The sequence below is a fragment of the Haematobia irritans genome, chromosome 5 (assembly GCF_050003625.1).
Source record: "Haematobia irritans isolate KBUSLIRL chromosome 5, ASM5000362v1, whole genome shotgun sequence".
Taxonomy (NCBI): Eukaryota; Metazoa; Arthropoda; class Insecta; order Diptera; family Muscidae; genus Haematobia; species Haematobia irritans.
The window spans coordinates 176,390,798-176,411,276 of NC_134401.1; the positions used below are offsets into that span (position 1 = coordinate 176,390,798).

Consider the following 20,479-nt stretch of genomic DNA (forward strand, 5'->3'; position numbering starts at 1 on the left):
CCACTAAAGCCAATTTAACTATATTGTAGTTCATGATATTATTATATTTGGGGAATGTTTTATTTACTCTAACAATTTTTTGCGTAGTTAGTTAAATGAACTAAATGACGGGAAAAAATTATGCACAAATTAAGCATAGAGATTTACTAAATTCGTATTTCAAAATAGTGCATTATTTCTTCAAATTTGTAAATTTTACTACAAAACTGTCCATCATGAACTTCGTATGTCACTAAAGACATTCTTGCAATTTTGAACTCCAATTTTTTCCTTCAAACTTCAAAATTTTCTTTAAAAAGTGAAAAAAATTGTTTCTTCAAACTACAAATTTTTCTCTAAAAAGTGAAAAGTGAAGTGTTGCAAGTAGAGGATGCTGATGAGGAATGTGGTAATTCCGAAACATCCAACCATCTTGCAGTCTATAGGGTTTTGCCCAAATAAATTTGACAAGTATACTTTTCCTCTGTTGGTTAAGCTACACTTGTAGTTTAGTCAATGCATGGTTTTAAGCTAAAATCAAAAACAACAATAATGATAAAGTGAAAAAATTATTTATGTATAATAAATTTTCTTGAATTTGTCGAAAAATATTTACTTATTTTTGTGATATCAGCATGATGCCAGCGCTTGTAATACTGCTTAGTTAAAAATTTCTAAAATTAATCCTGGTGGGTTCACTGTTTTTTCAGTGCAGTATAATATCAGCAGCATTGCGTAAGAAAAAAACACGGAAAAAAATGTTAGGGGTTTCATAATTTTGGTATAGGAATAGCCTTAACTTATCAATATTTCATTTTTCTAGTAACAAGGGTCTTTAAAATAATGTCTCCTGTTTTTGAAAGATTACCAGCTCATGGAATAGAACGAAACTCAATAGTTTAGAAGAGTTTTTATAGTTCTGATCAAAAGACAAAACACAATTCAATCGAGAAATCCAAATTATCCAAATGGAGTAAGCGTATGCTGAAATGAGTATAATCATGACCTTCATGACTTTGAATGTTAAAGGCACAATTCCCTTATTATTGATCCAAATAATTTTTAATTGAAATTTCTTCAATAAAATAAATTTCTTTAGTCACTCTAATTAAACAATTAATTGATCCAATTAAAAAACTTCATGTTTATGACTGATTTTTTATATCAAAATTTGTTGAAACAATTACATTTTTAATTCAATTGAAATTTTAATTGGAAAATTATTTGTGTAGGATATAACCACATTTAAATATTGTCCACTTTCTACTATATTAAAAAGCAACAGATTAAAACACCTTTTAATTGAAATGTCTTTATATCAAAGAAATTTGTCCTGAATGTAAAAGGATATAACCACATTTAAAAATTGTCCACTTTCTACTATATTAAAAAGCAACAGATTAAAACACCTTTTAATTGAAAAGTCTTTATATCAAAGAAATTTGTCCTGAATGTAAAAGTGTTCCCTCAATTGCATATTATATAATCCAGCAATTAATAAATAAAAAAGACTGCTATAGCCAGTAGTACATGTGATACCATTCAAAGTTTAGTTGCTACCTGAATAAATCATTTGTTAAGAAGCAATTAGTGCATATTGTTAGTTTCCATATGAAATTTTGTATGTATTCTCATCTATTCTCACAAACACACATAGATATCAAATGTTATCCTTTTTCGCTGACAGTTGTCAATTATTCGCAGTCTATTATGTTAAGTGTCACAATCACTGTTAAACTTTATAAATACACATGGTCGTTTATTGTCCACATTTGAATTTCCTTCTTTATTTTTGGGAAGTGGAAAACATTTTTCACAGGGTTTTGCACATTATTGCAATGGAAACCGCACATAGGCACAAATAACATCACATTAAAATTAAGATATAAAATTCCTTTACCTACTCTCTACTTCGACGTTTTTTTTTAATTCACAAGTTTTCTTTTTTGCTTGAATTGGGAGGAGACAAAATTTCAAGATGTTTTCGTTTCGATTTAATGTCCGCCGCGCGTACAAATACTTTGTGATTGTGGGTTATCTGTGCTACGCCTGCGCCTTTTATATTCGGCTGCTTTAGATGGGTGAAGCTTTCGTTCACCAGCACGTTAACGTTTCTACTACGTTAACTGTCGGAGACTATCTTACAGATTAGCAGAATAATGTCTCTCCAGATCGTGTAGAGCGAATGAGATGTGGACCCCCTCCGTCTTTGAAGTTATATTGTTTTGAGGTATTTTATGCTTCACCCCAGGTCGTTCTTCCCCAACTACTGTGGTTATTTGTTTTTGATACAGTACACAATATGTGTGTTATGTGGGGGATCCGACTGTATTGTAGTGGCGACGATGCTATTGAATTTCAACAAGTCAAGTGCTTAGAGTTGTGCTCTGGCTATGGAAAAATGAAGATCTGCTTTTAGTGCTGCCAACGTAAACTTTAGCATCGGCGCGACATATTGAGAGAAAAATGCTTGACAGATTTACATGTCCATCGATAGGCTTTGTTGGTTGCTTCTCTCTGCTGTGTAAGGCGACCGTTTGAGCAGAACGGCAATGCTTATTGACGCCTGCTTCGTAGAGGTCGTTCTCTTAATTATATTCGAATTTTTATCTTCAGCTGATACTATCAACGCGGCATAGCTGGCTGACCGCAACAGACACCAACGAAAATTTTGGCATGTTAACGATTTGAATTTATTGTTATTTATTCCTTGTTATCCAGTTAACAAAGCTCACCACACACATATTTAGTCAGTAAAAATTCAAAACGATGCTCATTTAAACATTGTCTAAGAATCGTTTAAACAATTTTTTGAGTGAATCACCTGCTGCGACGCCGGCTTTGTGTGTGGTTAAAAGGCAGGGTGGCTAAAAGTTTTACATCTTTTAACCGATCAATTCAAACCAAAATAATTTAGAATACCGGAGTGATTAACCTTGATTTGATTCCTCGGAGGCTTCATAAGGAAAAAAACATCACCCAGCAAAAAATACTTCAGCAGTAAGAGTTTAGTTGCGCTTTTTGGTATACAATAAAGTAGGCAGTGCATCCACACTGCATGAATCTGAGCAATATTTCTATTAAAATGAGCAATTATATCAGCGCTATGTAGAAGCTGCTCGAAATCAGGACATCGCCCATAACAATCAGCGCCGATTCGGTTGTTTTGTAAACAGTTGGTACTGCCTCTCTCCCTTACAATCCTGCTGAAATAGGGCTCCATTTTTTGCTGGGCAATTAGTTTTATCCATTTTATTTCCATTATGTTAATTTTGTTTTTTGAAAAATAATAAAACTAATCACTAAAAATTTCCTAAACTGAATGTATTTAGAAAAGTGTAGTTCATTAGTAGAATAAAGTATGAAATGTTACTAATCCTGATTTTTTTCTTGGGGAGCAAGAAATTAATTAATTAATTCATCAATAAAAGCCTAACTAAAACCGGGTTTCTTCAAATTTAGTAAAATTTCTTATAAAATGATAAATCTGACTTCCTTTATTATAGAAAGCTTATCCTATACATACATATATGAATAAAACTTGGCACAGAAAACTATTTTAGTTCACTTGCATTTTTTCAAAATTAGAACTGCTTGCTTACGTTTTTAAATACAATTTTATTTATTTATATAGGCGCATTTCTTCAACAAAAGACAGGTTTTATTAATATGTTAATATGTTTATAAATATGTTTATTAAGAATCAACACCATCAACATCAACTGGCTTTCAAATATTAGTTTATTATTGCACTATATCCAATTTCCATGTAATGTTACCTTTTCTCAACTATAAAAGGTAATTTTTGTGACTTCTACCTTTCAGTTGCTGTCTAACGATTTTGGCCTCCTTTTACAATTTCAATCCCTACAAATATAAGAAAATCATAAAACAACTTTTTTAAAACAAGCGGTTAGCGTCACTGAATATTACCTGATAATAAAGATTCCAAAATGAAGTCGAATAGAGGGGCTGTTAATCTGTTTGTGTTTTCTTATTTCATTCTTCCTTTATACACCATCACGCACGTTTATAGACTTATATTTTTTGTTGTTGATTTTCAATAAATTTGAAATAAAAACCGAAAGTGAGTACATTCACTAATTTAAAACAACACATATTTGATATATTTTATTTGTATTTTCTCAAACAGTGCCGACTATTATGACTAGGTTTTATAACGCTCAGTACACCATAACAACACGATTTCAACTGAAATAATCAAACCACACGCAAACTTATGCGGACATATCGATTACATCGATGACAGGTATCGATTACAGGTAGATAAAAAATGTAGGAAAATTTCCTTTTTTCTAACAAGTGTGTTTCCTTAAGATTTGAATGGATTGAAGTACGAATGAAGTAAAATATGTTTGTTTCTGGATTGTTTGTATTACAAAAAAAGTGCCGAGAACTAATTACATCACGTTTATGTGAGAAAAATATGAAGAGAGATAAAATTACACCCAAAAAGTCTACTTGGATCCAACCTTCCTTTAAGGATTTTGGCATTGATTCCAGAGATAATGCTTCTTTAAAACAATGACATTTTTATGGAGCTATCGACACTGAAAAATATTGTCCTAATATAAAAGATTATGCGCCAAGCTTATATTTATTGTGCGCATACTTTTTTCGAAGCAAAGAAATGTCGACATTAAAAGTTATTTTGCATCTTTGGCATAGAGTTTTTTGGGATTACGCACTGAAAAAAATATTGTCGTGAGGTCAAAGATTTCATGTCTTTAAAATACGAATGCAAATTTTGCTTAGCATAGAAGACGCATTTCTCTAGTATAAAGTTGTTTGCTTTGACCAAAGGTCGATAAACTTTTCAATGAAGTCGTATTGTCCTTATAATTAAGTGATTTGATTTGAAAATGGATATCATAACATGAAAGAAAAAAATTTTGGGCTAAGGTCAACTTGACTTTAATAATTTAGAAAAAATCTTTAAATTTAATGAAATTGTCTTTAAATTTGTTGTCTTTTTGCATCTTGACTACAAAGAAAAAAATCGTTCAAATATAGGACATGTTTTTCAACACTTTATTTTAAAGACGTTTTTTACTTGAAACACAGCATAATTTCTACTAGAAGTCGAGTCTTAATTTGGAAAATAAAGTCGTCGTTAACTTGTTTTTAAAGGACTTTGATAGCATATAAAGAAAAAAAGCTGAAAAAGCGAAAAATTAAAATTTGCTTCCTAGAAGCAAGTACACAAAACCCGATTTTAAAAGAGAATTGTGTCTTAAAAGTATCCTTTGGATCGGAATCAATACCAAATTTTTTAAAGTAAAGACAAAATCTTTGGAACCGGGTATGCTTTTTTTTCAGTGCGTGAATAGCTTTGTTAATATACCGGGAAAAGAAAATGAAAATTCGATAAATGAGATCTGTACCTAATTTAAATCCTAGATTTAAAGCCAGATAGGTCGTTAAAAATGTATTTCTTTAAAGGAAGCCGCATCTTTGACTCGTAATCAACATCAAAATCCTTAAGAGAATTTTTTTTGAGATATCCCGTTATTTTTAGTTTTTCGCTTTTTTTTCACTAAAAAAATTATATCTCGAGTTAGAAATGTCCGATTTGTTCACTCAATTGCTTACAACTTTGTCACTTTTGGTCGTTTTTCTTCGTATTTTTATTCTTCTAATGTTTGTACATTTCCACCGGAAAACGGTCACTGGAAAACATGATTTGTTTGAAAATTTACCTTTTTGCCACTTAACTTGTGACAGATCCAATTATACACGAGTATTCGTCATCTCAATACCTTTCATTTAAGTACCAACAACGATATAATCGGACATTTCTAACTCGAGATATAATTTGTTTAGTGAAAAAAGATAGCAGAATTTTGTTTAAGCATATAATATTTTTGGGTGCAAAATGCTTCCAAACATATCATATGTTCACATAATAACATATTGTTTTTTGGAAGACAACATTATTGAATTTGGATGCAAAAATACAAAATGTTTGGAACTTAGACTACCCAAGCATATATTGTTTAGACCAATATGCTTTCAAACATATTATATATTGGAAGAGATCAAACATATAAATGTTTGGGCAATACCCAAAAATGTATATGCTTGAAGCAAAATATGTTTGGGAGTATATGTTATAGAAGGATTTTTTGTGAGGGTGTAGCATCCAAAGATTTTAGTTTTCTGCAAAGAAATTTAAATTTAGTGACTTCTCTAAAGTGTTGATTTAATTTTTCATATTGACGTACCAAATATTATAAACTATTTGAAGCAGTTCCAGTTAATTGTCAACCATTTTTTCATCGGTCAGCTTTTTAATGTTTTCAAGAACGTAGAATCTATAATTTTAGTTTTCTGCAAAGAGATATACATTTAGTGACTGCCTTAAAGTTTTATTTCATTTTTTATTTTCACTTACCTATTTTTATAAACTATTTTTTTAATTTCTTGCAATTGACCACGAACTTCGTTGCACAAATAAGTATTGAAAACCACATGGGTTTTTCGTTGCATTTTAGGGTATTTTTTGTCAAAGTTGTCTCATATTATCTTCAACACCTTTTCAAAGATTTCGTCAACATTTTGGCAAATTGGAAGTAATTCGCAAACAATTTGAAGATGTATTGAAGATGAGCTATTTTAAGTCAAGTTGAATTTATGTTGAAAATTATATTTACCCTCAAACTGAAAAGTTGTTACATTTGAAAAACGCTCATCCTGTGTTTATTGGGTAATTATTATTAATGCAATTTCCGTCCCATTCATCTTTTCTCCAACCCACTGGTCAAATGTGTATCAATTTGAGTATAAGCTGACACATATCCCAACAACATTGTTTGTTTCAACATATCTAATTAAAAAACATCGTTACTAAACTCATCTACTCTCTTTCGGCATATATCCGGTGGAATTGAGTAGTCACTCCTAAAATTTACATCATCTAGTTTAATAGTATGTTTTCCTATGATTGAATTTTCAATTGAATTTCTGTTTGGGTTTTTCTATTTATGACATTAATTCAACCAAATACAACACAGTTTGGAAATTAACAGCAACTCTTGTTTCACCCAAAAGCTGTTTGTAAAAAGTATATACGTATATAAGTTCGACCGGGCCGAATCTTAAATACCCATCACCATGAATCAAATATAATTGTTTCCTTTGAAAACTCTTCGCCGTAGCGGGTTACTTGGAAATGTATCGAATTTCAGGAGGATTTGATGACATATGCTCTGGCAAAGAAACATATATACCACAACATGGGCCGTCAAATCTGGAGATCAGTCTATATGGGGACTATGCCAAAACACAGGCCGTTTCACACCATATTCTGCACCCAAAATACATCTAGATTTTGAATTTCAGGCAAATCGGATGTTTAGTCTCTGAAGAAGTCATGTCAGGAGATCGGTCTATACCATAGAACGATTCATACTATAGAACCCATAGAACGATTCATACTATGTTATGCTCGGATAAACATTGCGGTGTCAAGATGCTCTAGATACCAAATTGGGTGGTCGGTTTGTATGGGGGATATATCAAAATCTGGACCGATATAGCCCAACTTCGAACGTGACCTGCCTACAGACAAACGGATATCATTATACGGAATGACAAACTTATATTCCCATCACCAATCTATGATAGTGTGTAGAATTAGTGAATGAAGTTGTGTTATGAACAGTTCGGGTACTCAATTACCCAACAATGCTGTATACTATTTTTATTTGACATGAACCTTCTTTTTTAAGGCGAATGACAGTTAAAATTTGGTTAAAGTGGATTTGGGAAGTGTAATGTGAATGAGGTCGTAAATCATTGGAAAAGGATAGTGTACCAAGTGGGTTCAAGTTTATTCAAACTATGAAAACAAAACCAAAAAATTGAATTCTTTTTCAAATTATTTAGTAACATAAGCCGCCATGTGTTATCTAGATTATTTTCTGACAAAATAACCATAAAGCAGTTTTGTTATGGCTCGTTATTTTTTCTACAGTTCTTGATACGGTGGATCAATTAGGGTTCATTTGTAACCTGATAAACATTACCATTAAATGACCAAAGCAATTCCGCTTCACTAAGCCAATAGACGCCACCGGTATTACCAAAACCATTACCATCAAAATCGTCTTTGCCAAAGGTCAAACCCCACTTGAACTTGAAAAAGTTGACTATAACTAAAATGAAAAATAACATTAACATTTCAACACAAATAACATTGTAATAAGCCATACAAAATTATGTCGAAAATTGAAAAAAATCGCTCAATAAAATAAATGCCGTAAGCAACAACATAGACGACGCTTAATATTTTGACGGACCTAAGTGCTTGTAACGTCGTTAAAATATAATAGATATATTTGAAGTCATCGTAAGATGACTCGCTGATCAATTCGGACTATGTCTTGTGATTTCCTAAACTAAAAGCAGTTAGAAATAGTTCATTAACGAGAGAAAGGTATGGAGTTTTACTAACACTTCTTCTCGGGGAGTTAGAATTTACAACTAACAAAGATATTTTTATGCACTTATAATGAAGTATTCATAGAGGGAGCGGTCTTTTTAAAAAAGCTGTTTTGCTACCAATTGTTAAAACAACAAGTCATTCTTGAGATTTCAAAACCAAGGCAAGGTATAAAACTATTGTAAACATGACGATGATATTTTCTTTTCATTTCGTTTGTTCTATAATTAAGTGCATTTTCATGTAACGCCAAGAAGAATCAGTCTGAGACCCATCGTTTAGTATGCCGATCCTCTGTGGGTCTGTCTGTTCATGTATTTTTGTGTGCAACGTGCAGCTCGCAGTTTAAGTGCGATTGTCCCCAAATTCTGCATGGGTCTTACTTTGGCTCAAAGACAATCGATATTGGTATTGTAGATACCTCTACAATCGATATTGTAGATACCTCCTTATAATCGGTTCAGATTTAGAAAACTATTGTAAACGTGACGATGATATTTTCTTTTCATTTCGTTTGTTCTATAATTAAGTGCATTTTCATGTAACGCCAAGAAGAATCAGTCTGAGACCCATCGTTTAGTATGCCGATCCTCTGTGGGTCTGTCTGTTCATGTATTTTTGTGTGCAAAGTGCAGCTCGCAGTTTAAGTGCGATCGTCCCCAAATTCTGCATGGGTCTTACTTTGGCTCAAAGACAATCGATATTGGTATTGTAGATACCTCTACAATCGATATTGTAGATACCTCCTTATAATCGGTTCAGATTTAGATGTAACTCCCGTATACACCTTTCGCCAGATTTTTTCATATTCATTCTTAACGGCATTTTACTCCAGTTAACTTAATATTATACACAGAGAATACATTTAACATTCAATTTAAGTGTGAAGGGAATTAAGTCGAATTTGATCCAAATCGGTTCAAATTTAGGTAAAGCCAAATATGGCCAAAATTCTCACATTTTAAACAATTTCAGTGATGATTTCGCCATATTGTAGTCATATCTTACGCACTGTAAAGACAGACTTTTCACAGATCGGCTAAGACACAGATCGGCCGACCTATATTTGTTTTGATTTCGGTTGGTCCATTTATTTGTCAGATTAGCCCAACAAAAAAGCAACACCATAAAAGTATGTTCATTCTCACTATTTTTGGGAATCGTACGAAAATTTTCTTTTGCTTTAGTTCATATTGAACTTATGTGTACGGTCATGGAACTTTACACCCACGTTTAGTTCATAAAATGTTTGAGACATACTTAAAAAAAAAAGTAAATTTCATTAAGCTGTGGAAAATTTCGAATAAAATTTAACTACAAACAAATAATTTTTTCAAATAAAAATAAGTTAAATTTAGCGTTAGTTTAACTACGAATTGTTTGTCTATGTATGTATATGAACGTGTAAAACAAATTGGCATTTTAAATGTGTCCATGAGTGCCATGAATCAAATCAATATAGCTGATATTGGTCGTAGAGATAACACAATTATTATTATCTTTTTTGTCCGTTATACTATTTATTATTACACCAATTTTTTAGAAATGTTTTTAATTTAACCCCGAATGATAGAGGCTAAACATTTGACAATCAATTGAAATAAAAATCATACAACAAACAACTCCCTTGACATGTGAATGACTTTTCTTTTTTATAACTAAAGTTAATATGATTTTTAACTACACTCAAAAAAGTTTGCAATTCATAATGGCAAAAAAGATTGATAATACTACAGTTTTTGTCTGCTGAAAAAGGAAACCCGTTTTAAAACCATCCGTTAGTTGCAATAGCAAAAAAGTAGTCAGTGTTGCCAATTATTGAGTAGCAAAAATAGCTACACGCAAAGAAAAAAAACGTTTGGAAAACGTGTACCGAAAACGTTTTTCTTTTGTTAGAGTTTTTTGAATTGCTTCGAAAATTTTAAACTTTTATCACCAAAAAAATTCGTTTGTTACAAAATTTTTATTTTTTTCAATAAAAAAAGTTATTTTTGAAATAACAACACAGTCCATTTCGTTTATATCAAACACTGTTCTTTTCTGACTTTAGGTCTTTAATAAGACACATTTTACAGTTCAAAATTTAATATAGTACAATGTAATGTTTAACATTTTTTCGGAATCTTCCGAATATATCTGGAATATATGTAAAAAAAAACAAAAGCAAAAAAAAAACTTTGGCCGAAGCAGGGATCGAACCCACGACCCTTGGCATGAGAGTCGGACGTAGCTACCACTGCTCCACGGTGCCAAACTAAATGTTTGTTTCTGTTAAATAAACTTTGTTTATTCGGTTCGTGGGCGCCGCAAGCTATGCTATATAAATATAACTTATATGGATATTTATCTATTGATGACCATAACAGGTACATAGCTCAGTGGTTAGTGTGTTGGCTTACAATGTGCATGGTCCGCGGTTCGATTCTCCGTCCAGGCGAAAGTTAAAAAAAAATTTTTAAATTTTTAAAATCGTATAATTTCTTCTACATTGTTGGTATTACAGGAAAAGGTGTTAAGAACTAAAAATCCTCGTGGATGTGAGAAAGATGTGAGGGACAATGCAATTAGCAAGAAAATAATGTTTTTTTTGAGATAGTCTTTATGAAATTGTTTTTACATCCTGGAAAAGAATAAACGTTTATCACAAAAAGTATATACTTTTCTTCCAAATACACTTCCTTACAGCGAAAAGCAAATGAGAAACGAACTTTGTTTGTCTAAAATTTCGTTTGGGAGGAAAGAATTATTTTTTTGCGTGTACACAAAGAAAAAAATATAGTACAATACAATAAAAACAAGAAAAAATAGTCGAATGAAATTTCTCTATTTATGTCAAAAATATGTTTATTTTGACCATAGTACTCATATATGAGTACACTTTAATCTTATAACTTTGAATTTGAAAACTAAGGAACTTTTATGTTTTTGTCATTGAAAAAGAAAATTCAATTTTAATGTATCATGAATAAAACTTCGAACAATAAAGATACTTTTAACCCTTTCGACCCTAAAGTTGCCTGTGGGCAACTTTTTGTGTGTTTGAAACTAACTGTCGGCGTTGTTTTTGTTCATAAAACTATAACGGTATCGAAAACTATAAGTGTTTTGAATAAAATAGTAATGTAGTTGAATAAAAAAAGAGCTTATTTGGTTGTCAATTAACAATTTTTTCATTAGTATGCACGTGCCTGAAGAAAAAAATATTTACGAAGTTGGAAAAGGGTTTATACACCCATAGAAAAAAGTCTGTTGTTAATAGCTGTCTGCTGTTTTTCAGCAAACAAAATGCTGTTGTTTTAGCAGTTTTTTTGCTAAAACAGCAAACAATCTGTTTTTTTTTTGTAACATACTGCAGAAAAGTCAGCAATTTGCTGAAATTTTCTGCTGATCCGAATAAAATTATAAATTCACTCCGTTCAAATGGACAATAGTAAAATTATATAACTTCAAACATTAACAACAATTAGTATATTTTGATTATGCAATAACATTTGTGAACAAGTAACCCTTTTTAGTAATTTACATTTTAGTTAAAACATTTTTTTAATTAAATGGACCCTGGGATTTGTGTACGCTTAACTTCTATGAATATATGGCTAACATAAATATTTGTCCCGAACCACAAATCTAACATGTCAATGTCTTCGGTAGTCGATATATGACTGCTCTACAAAAGACTAATTTTATTTATCGTGCAGAAAATCGCAGAAGAACTCAACTTGATGAAGATCTACTAAAAGGACTCTATATTTTTGTAAAGTATTTTCCAATAAGAGCTGGTATTTTCGTATTCGAAGAAATATTTAATGTTTTGAGGTAAATGGTCGGATGTTTATTTCGTAATAAATCGAAAAGTATGCGGTTGATAATGAAAAGCAATTTCAACCAAATATATTCAGGTGATTTTTATCGTTGAGGCTATGATTCGACGCTGGGTTGATAGCATTCTTTCACATGGTTTTAAAGTAAATTTAACACGAGACAAGCCGGGAAAATGGAAGAAAATGGTTAAAAATGTTTATTTTGTGTTGTTTTGGAATGTATTTTCCAACATTTCTTTTATTACGGAGATTATATTTGGTAAGTATTGTATTTGTCATTTAAGAAATTTGCCATTCCTTTTGTTTTTAATAATTTGTTTTAATAATTTTTAAATTTCAAAATTACTATTATACATTGATATATCTAAGCAACCGTCGTGCAATGGTTCATGCCCGCTGTGCATACAAACGGTTATGGATTCAGTCCCAGTTTCGACCAAACACCATAAAGTTTTGCAACGGTGGATTACTCCCTCTGTAATGCTGGTGACATTTCTGATTGTTTTCCTTGTTCAATGAAGATTCCTTGTCTTTGAGCTAAACATGGAATCGGGCAGCACTCAGTGACAAGAGAGAAGTTCAACACTGCGGTATCATAATGGACTAAATAGTCAAAATGAGCCTGAAATAACGGGTTGCCACTATAGCTAACCTAAACTGTACCTGAATGTATAACATTTGGCAAAGTTTACCTTAAATGTGAGTACGAAAAACTAAAAATATAAGGATATCTCAGAACTGCTTCATTAAAAAATTTAACCTCTATTTTCGAATTCTGGAGATGAAAATACATAAAAGGCAACCTGTCATCAAATGTACATTTTAGTGTAAACTAGTGTAATTACTAATTGCTTTTTTTTTACTTCTATCCATTACAGATTGTTTTAACATTGTTATGTTTTATCCGCGTGTAGAAGGTCAAAGAAGAAAAACATACGAAAATAAATCCTGGACAACATTCCAAATCAACTTCCAATACTTCGATGAAATTCAATTTACTTCAATTTCAATTGTTTATTGTATTCATAGTAATACATAAATTGCTTACATCTGATATTCTAACTTAGAGAGTATAAGGGTATTTCCTGTTTCTGCTAAAATATTACACTCATAGAAAAAAGTCTGCTAAAAACAGCAGTCGATGTCTGCTGTTATATTTTTGTACTTCAGGGCCTAACGAACAACAATTTATAAAATATTTAGGTTATACATTTTTCCCCAAAGCATATTTAAGAACCAAAAGTAGTTTTTGGTATATTTTTGCCCTGTAATATATTTACAAGCTCCTAAATACGATCAGCAAACATTTTGTTTGCTGTTATGCCTCAATTCGATAAATATTCAGATTTTTTGTCAAATACTATAGATATTCATAAAATATTGTTTTAATTATGTTAGGATAGCTCCTAAGTTGACATTTTTATTTGTTTTAGCCAAAATAAAACATGTTTTAGTCTAATCGAGCTTAAAAAATAGCAGGAAATGTTTACTATTTCAGCAAACAGTGACTGCTGTCCCTTTTTCAGCAGACTTTTTGCTGTTTCTTTTCTGCTGTCCCTACTAACAAATTTCTTTGGGTGTACAAGATGCGATGAAAGATTATTTAATTATTAATAGAATGGAAGGTAAAAATTTTCCAAAAACCTTTTTTTTTAATGCTAAAATTTCCTAAAAACTACTTAAAAACTATTTTAAATACTAAGAAGATATTAGATCTACAATGTGATTATGTACAGATACTATACATTTGGAATTAAAAATTTCAGATAATCTATTTATCTTAACTGCTATGAGATCAATATCTGCAATTTCATGTAATCGAGAAGTAGAGTAGCTTCGTGGTAGATTGTATATCAACTTTAGTAATTTGTTTTGTAGCACTTGAAGTTTTTGTAGATAGCAATTTGCACTTTTAGCCCATACGGGGGCAGCATAAAATATAACGGAACAAAATATACATTTAAAAATTAACATCTTATTATCGATACTTAATGTCGGTTTCCTGTTTATAAAAGGATACAGGTTACGAATCAGAATATTACATTTGTTGATGATATATGAGATATGATCTTTGTAAGTTAATTTCGGATCTAAAGTAACACCTAAATACTTTACCGATTTTTCCCACTCAATTTCTACACCACGTAAAACAATACAAGTCTGTGGTAAGAAGCACAATGTTCTCTTCCTAGTAAAGAAAATCGATTGACTTTTTTCACAATTGACTGCTATCTTCCACTTATTGGAATAGTCATTTAGCACAGTGAGTGCAGATTCCAGATTGGATATTATGTCCGAGGCTAATTTAGCAGAAGATAGTATTGCAGTGTCATCCGCAAATATCGATGTAGTACAATTCTGTAAATCTGGAATATCAGATGTGAAGATATTATAAAGTATAGGCGATAAACATGATTCCTGAGGACACCCAGCATTTATATAGAACAATTTCGAATTTAAGAAACTCTTTATAATCAGTATTAAATTAGTGGGAAACTGAAGTCGTATTAATTTATAGACTAAGCCATTATACCAGACGGAATCAAATGCTGCCTTAATATCTAACAGAACCATTCCTGTGGAGTTTTGTCTCTCAAAATTCGACTTTACTATGTTTCGTATTCTGACTAGAGGGTGTACGGTGTTATGCTCCCTACGGAATCCGAACTGTTGTGGGGGAGAATGTCCTTTTCGTCCAAAAACTCTATGATTCTGTCCTTAATGATCTTTTCCAATAACTTGCTCACGGAAGACAATAAACTTATTGGGCGGTATGATGGCATGGATTCTTTTATAATGGCATGGATTCTTTCAAAATTTGTGCCAGATATAGAGAGATCTGGAATTGACTTGAACTCATTAATTGTGTTATTAACAAGGTTTTCTGTAACTGTGTCGCTAAAATTAGCTAATTATGGTTTTTTTGAAATGTCTCACCCAAAACCTCACATTTCTCCTCAGTTGTACAATAACGTTTATTGTTTTCCCTTAAAATTGGGATTGTTCTTGTTTTGTTTCTAATAATTTTTGTCAGGTTCCAAAATGGCCGCGATGATTTGTCTAAACTAGACAATACTCGGTTCCAAGACCCGTTTCTAAATTTTTCTATTTGCCACTTTATGACGGAATTCAATGTCTTAAATTCATATTAAATTAGTGGGAAACTGAAGTCGTATTAATTTATAGACTAAGCCATTATACCAGACGGAATCAAATGCTGCCTTAATATCTAACAGAACCATTCCTGTGGAGTTTTGTCTCTCAAAATTCGACTTTACTATGTTTCGTATTCTGACTAGAGGGTGTACGGTGTTATGCTCCCTACGGAATCCGAACTGTTGTGGGGGAGAATGTCCTTTTCGTCCAAAAACTCTATGATTCTGTCCTTAATGATCTTTTCCAATAACTTGCTCACGGAAGACAATAAACTTATTGGGCGGTATGATGGCATGGATTCTTTTATAATGGCATGGATTCTTTCAAAATTTGTGCCAGATATAGAGAGATCTGGAATTGACTTGAACTCATTAATTGTGTTATTAACAAGGTTTTCTGTAACTGTGTCGCTAAAATTAGCTAATTATGGTTTTTTTGAAATGTCTCACCAAAACCTCACATTTCTCCTCAGTTGTACAATAACGTTTATTGTTTTCCCTTAAAATTGGGATTGTTCTTGTTTTGTTTCTAATAATTTTTGTCAGGTTCCAAAATGGCCGCGATGATTTGTCTAAACTAGACAATACTCGGTTCCAAGACCCGTTTCTAAATTTTTCTATTTGCCACTTTATGACGGAATTCAATGTCTTAAATTCATAGTAGTCATCAATATTTTTATAACGTAGCCAGTCACGGTGGTACGAATTTCGCCTGGTGATCAGAGATTGAATAGTTCTTGGCAATTTTCGTTTGAATGACTTAAGTTGTCTCAATGGAAGAGTAAATGAGATTGCTTCGTCGATAGTTTCAGTAAAATGATCCAAAGCTGAATCAATCTGCTTCGTTGTAATAAGATCATACTCAGAAGGTATATTAAGAAATATATTTATATGTCTACCAAATCTTAAAAAACTTACGTACCGTGTCCCCATTACTTCCGTCCAAAGACAATTTAACAGGCAGGTGATCGGAACCAAGGTCATTTATAACTTCAGCCGTAGTCAATTGAACTGTGAAGTTAGTGATAAAAAAGTCAAGGGTGGATCCTTGGTGATTAAGTCTTGACGGTATATAAGTACTTTCGTCCGGATATATGAAATTCAAATTATAGGAGTTCTGTTTCTTGTATAAAATGTTACCCCAGCAGTTAGCTCGCGAACAGCCCCATGACTGGTGTCTACTATTGAAGTCACCCCCAAGAATATAACTTGCACTTCGACTCAGTTTATGAATATATGACATAAAACTTTGTTTACGAATGCCATTATTACCAACTCGGCCGCCTGGGAAATAACAGGAATATATATCTATAGTGCCAGAATCATCCATGATTCTAATACCAATATTTTCTATTAATAACGTATCTACTATTGGTAATAATGAATGAGAGATGTGTTTTCTAACTATTAATGCTACTCCACTAATTAAAAACTGAAATAATTCAATACTTTTGGATTTGACGCCTCTTGCGTTCCAAGTAACAATATTTAGCGTGTTCATCATTATGACAAAAATTTACATGCAAGTGTTGTAATAACTTCGAACTGTTCAAGTTTGTTTCTACAATTTCTTAGATTTGTACACTGAAAAAACAGTGAACCCTTTTCCATTGCAAAATGAACTAAACTGTAGTAATATTGACCATGATTTAGACCTTAAGATTTTTTCAACTTGTCTAGTTTATAATTCTCTTAAATTTTAGTTAATCTATAGCATTGTATTTTAGTTCATTTTTACAACACCATAAGATTTATATACCCCTACCAAGTTAAAAAGTCAGTATTATTTTGGTTTACTTGCTTATTTTTTGGGAAACCCGATAATAAAAATTGATTAACAGTCTTTTTAAAATGTCGACGACTAAACTATTTTTAAATCAATCATTCCACAGTACAGAGAAATGAAATAATTAAAGGAACAACAAACCGTTTTACTATTATGAAAATTTTCATACAATAAAATTAAACTTTCTTTAATTAAAAGTACTTTATTACAAAAATTTATGATGAAAGTTTTTAATACAATGTTGTTGTGAATGAAAATTATGACCACGTGGAACAAGAAAGTAGTTTATTTTAACTCGCTTTTTGGACATTTTGACTTTTCCTTAGTTTTTTTATTCATCGTAAGTATATTTTCACATATCTTGCTGAAAAAATGGAAGGAATAATGAAAATTGTTAAAAATTAACATGTAATAAAATATAATTTTTTAGCTCTTTAAATTAGCTTGTAACTTACGATATTTGGGGGCATTTAATTAAATGATGTAAGGAATTCAACTTTTCTTAGATAAACGTTCCTTATAAAGTTTGTACCTGAAACAATTAGAGAAATAATGAATTAAGTAATATATTAACTCATAAATTGTGTTGTTATCGATGTGAAGGACATAATACAATAAATATTCTTGTTCAAAGAAAGCCAAAGTTTTAATATAAAACTTACCAATTCTCTATTACATTGTACGCTGAGGTTAAAAATTTATCGAAATTCATTTGGGGTTACTCTGAAATTAAATATTTATTTTTTAAATCAAATAAAAAACATTAAATTTGTTTCCAAAAAATCTAATTAAAGAAATAATATGCATAAAAAACTAAATATTCTGGTTAAAAGAATGTTAAAGAACGCTTACCAATTCATCAAAATGTTTCCAAATTGTTATTCTGAAATTAAATATTTGTTTTTTACATTAAAAATATTAAATTGGTTTCCAAAAATATTTGATTAAAGTAATACTAAAATAAGGTATTAAAAACATGTAATTTTGATAATAAAAAGGTCATAAAAACGTAAATATTCTAGTGAAAAGAAAGCTAATTTTTAAAAGAAAACTTACCACTTCTCTATTAAATTATACGCTGAGGAGATATTTAAAAATTTGCCCAAATCCATCTGGGGTTGCTCTTAAATTAAATATTTTTTTACAAGAAAGAAAAACATGAAACTGGTAAAAACAAGTAAGGAAAGTCTAAAGTCGGGCGGGGCCGACTATATTATACCCTGCACCACTTTGTAGATCTAAATTTTCGATACCATATCACATCCGTCAAATGTGTTGGGTGCTATATATAAAGGTTTGTCCCAAATACATAGATTTAAATATCAATCGATTTGGACAGAATTTGATAGACTTTTACAAAATCTATAGACTCAAAATTTAAGTTGGCTAATGCACTAGGGTGGAACACAATTTTAGTACAAAAATATGGGAAACATTTAAATCTGAAGCAATTTTAAGGAAACTTCGCAAAAGTTTATTTATGATTTATCACTCGATATATATGTATTAGAAGTTTAGGAAAATTAGAGTCATTTTTACAACTTTTCGACTAAGCAGTGGCGATTTAACAAGGAAAATGTTGGTATTTTGACCATTTTTGTCGAAATCAGATAAACATATATATGGGAGCTATATCTAAATCTGAACAGATTTCAACCAAATTTGGCACACATAGCTACAATGCTAATTCTACTCCCTGTGCAAAATGTCAACTAAATCGGAGTTAAACATTGGCCTCTGTGGTTATATGAGTGTAAATCGGGCGAAATCTATATATGGGAGATATATCTAAATCGATTTCAACCAAATTTGGCACGCATAGCTACAATGCTAATTCTGCCCCCTGTGCAAAATTTCAACTAAATCGGAGCAAAAAATTGGCCTCTGTGGTCATATGAGTGTAAATCGGGCGAAAGCTATGTATGGGAGATATATCTAAATCGTTTTCAACCAAATTTGGCACGCATAGCTACAATGCTAATTCTACTCCCTGTGCAAAATTTCAATTAAATCGGAGTAAAAGATTGTCCACTGTGGTCATATGAGTGTAAATCGGGCGAACGATATATATGGCAGCTATATCTAAATCTGAACCGATTTCAATCAAATTTGGCACACATGACTATATTACTAATTGTACTCCTAGTGCAAAATTTCAACCAAATTGGGCCAAAACTCTGGCTTCTGGGGCCATATAAGTCCATATCGGGCGAAAAATATATATGGAAGCTATATCTAAATCTGAACCAATTTCAATCAAATTTTGCACACTTGACTATACTACTAATTGTACTCCTAGTACAAAATTTCAACCAAATTCGGCCAAAAATCTGGCTTCTGAGGCCATATAAGTCCATATCGGGTGAAAGATATATATGGGAGCTATATCTAAATCTGAACCGATTTCAATCAAATTTTGTACACTTGACTATACGACTAAGTGTTATGTTTGTACAAAATTTCAAGCAAATCGGTATAAAACTCTGGCTGCTGGGTCCATATTAGTGCATATCGGGCGAAAGATATATATGGGAGCTATATCTAAATCTGAACCTATTTCTTCCAAAATCAATAGGGTTCTATTCTGACCCAAATTAGGAACATGTGCCAAATTTGAAGGCTATTGGACTTAAATTGCGACCTAGACTTTGATCACAAAAATGTGTTCACAGACAGACGGACAGACGGACATGGTTATATCGACTCAGGGACCCACCCTGAGCATTATTGCCAAAGACACCATGTGTCTATCTCGTATCCTTCTGGGTGTTACAAACATATGCACTAACTTATAATACCCTGTTCTACAGTGTGGCGCAGGGTATAAAAAAATAATAATAATTAGCAAATAATAATATACATAAAGAATATTATTTTTTAAAAGAAAACCACATTGAAAAAAGAACACTTACCTATTTATGATTAAACTATACGCTGAGGTGTAACAAACAATTTTCCAAATTCATCTGGAGTTACTCTGAAATTGAATATTTATTTTTTACATTGAATAATAAAAATTAAATTAGATAAAACAATTTCAATATACTTTCCATTTCAGCATTTTTTTCCTAAATATTGAACATGTTTAATAACTTTTCTAAGCTACCGATCATCACTTCGCCATTATACACCTCATCACTAAAATATTAATAACTTTCATTTAAAAGTTTTAATAAACAAACACCAATATATGTCTCAAAAAAACCAAAATATTCCATACCTTTATATTCCCTTGTTACATACTTGCTAAAAAGGTGCAACAGCCCACACCAAC

General features: G+C 31.5%; 1 protein-coding gene across 3 annotated transcripts in view; it reads right to left on the minus strand.

Annotated features, from left to right (window-relative positions):
• Positions 1-20,479, minus strand: part of scaf (inactive serine protease scarface) — an 81,539-nt gene that overhangs the window by 55,921 nt on the left and 5,139 nt on the right. The window contains exon 1 of one of the 3 annotated variants that reach the window (XM_075310025.1): positions 1,884-2,093. The exons of 1 other annotated variant lie outside the window; for it this stretch is intronic. The gene's annotated coding sequence lies outside the window, so the exon portion shown is untranslated. Of the gene's footprint in view, positions 1-1,879; positions 2,094-20,479 lie in introns of those variants that run through there. One more of the 3 variants, XM_075310024.1, reaches the window with a different exon arrangement.